This window comes from Hemibagrus wyckioides, linkage group LG09, assembly GCF_019097595.1.
Source record: "Hemibagrus wyckioides isolate EC202008001 linkage group LG09, SWU_Hwy_1.0, whole genome shotgun sequence".
NCBI lineage: Eukaryota > Metazoa > Chordata > Actinopteri > Siluriformes > Bagridae > Hemibagrus > Hemibagrus wyckioides.
In genome coordinates this window covers 29,704,103-29,705,656 of record NC_080718.1, presented here as the reverse complement: position 1 = coordinate 29,705,656, position 1,554 = coordinate 29,704,103, and the positions used below count along the sequence as shown (strand labels likewise).

The 1,554-nt window shown below is 35.8% G+C and overlaps 1 protein-coding gene across 2 annotated transcripts in view; it reads left to right on the top strand.

Annotated features, from left to right (window-relative positions):
• ltbp1 (latent transforming growth factor beta binding protein 1) overlaps positions 1–726 on the top strand; it is a 112,384-nt gene extending 111,658 nt beyond the window's left edge. For both annotated transcript variants that reach the window (XM_058398651.1, XM_058398652.1), the window contains one exon: positions 1–726. This exon is cut by the window's left edge and continues 3,111 nt beyond it. The gene's annotated coding sequence lies outside the window, so the exon portion shown is untranslated.
• The last annotated feature ends 828 nt before the right edge of the window (positions 727–1,554 follow it).

Here is a 1,554-nt window from a genome sequence, read left to right as displayed (position 1 = left end):
ATATTACTATAGTAATTAACTATAGTATCGTAATCAATTAAAAAAAACTTAGTACAGTAATATATTAGCTGAGTACTAGTAAATTAGCGAGAGTATTCTAATAAGCTAGCATAGTAATTGAGTACTAGTAAATTAGTGAGCTAAAGTATTCTAATTAGCTAGCATAGTAACTGAGTACTAGGAAATTAGGTCGCATAGTAATTAAGTTAATACAGAAATAATAACCTGTGTGTCGCTAGTTAAGGTCTTTGTAAAGCTAGAACTAAAGATAAAACTGTTTTGACGCATCCTACAGCTAAACTGTTAGCATTCTTGTGCCATAGCGGATGAACCCTTGTTAGCGTGAACATGGGGTTACTCAGGGAACTGAGGTAAATATGGAATGTAGCTTTTAGCCTTTAGCTTTTTTACTCGATCGGCTCTTGATGTGAAAAAATGAAGTGCCTTAAGACGTTTCTTTTTATATATATATATAAAAATTTTTTTTTTTTTTTTTTCTTGAACCCAGATGATTTTATTCGGAGTAAAGTCTTGCCAGGTCGCAACGCTGCTATGGAACAGCCGTGGGATTTTGTTTTGTTTTTCTTTTTTGTACACAGAAGAGTTTTGATAAACAGTTTGATGTGTTTGTAATTTGTACATGAATAAATTTATAGCTCTTGTACGTTTCTCTATATTCAAATGTATATGAATAAATCTTACCCAGTCGCCATGGCGATTTCTCCACACGCTGTCATTCTCTTCTTTATTGTTTACTGTTTGTTGTTTATTTTGTACATACACGTCACACAGACATGCTAGAACTCATCAACACAGTGAGCGAGAGTATTCTTATCTCTTAGCTAACATAGTAACTGAGTATGGAAAATAAGCGAGGTATAGTATTCTAATTAGCTAGCATAGTAACTGAGTACTAGTAAATTAGAGTATTCTTATTAGCTACCATGGTGTCTCATCACAACTCCTACTCTCTTACTTCAGCTTTATTGATGATACTTAGTGCTAGCTAGTTAGCTGAGCTAATGCTAATGTTTCCATTTAGCAGACTTGATCTGACTTTAGAAGCCACGCTAAGGTTCACTGAGCTGCTGCTGATGTAATCTGGTGAAGGCTGTGATTAGCTGAACAAATGTAACCTAAGCCCCGCCCTCTTTGACCACGTGACTGAAGTGTGTGTGTGTGTGTGTGTGCATGTATATATATGTGTGCATGATTGTGTGTTTGCGTGTGAGCATGATTGTGTGTGTCTGTGTGTGTGATTGTTTGTGATTGTGTGTGTATGTGTAGATTGTGTGTGTATATATATATGTGTGTTTGTTTGTGTGTATGTGTATTTGTGTGTGTGTATATGTGTGTATATATGTGTGTGTGTGATTGTATGTGTGTGATTGTGTTTGTGATTGTATGTGTGTGTGTGAAACTGTATGTGTGTATGTGCGACTGTGTTTGTGTATGTGTGTGTGTGATTGTGTTTGTATGTGTGTGTATGTGTACTTGTGTGTGTGTTTGTGTGTGGGGGGGATTGTGTTATTGTGTGTGTTTGTGATTGTGTGT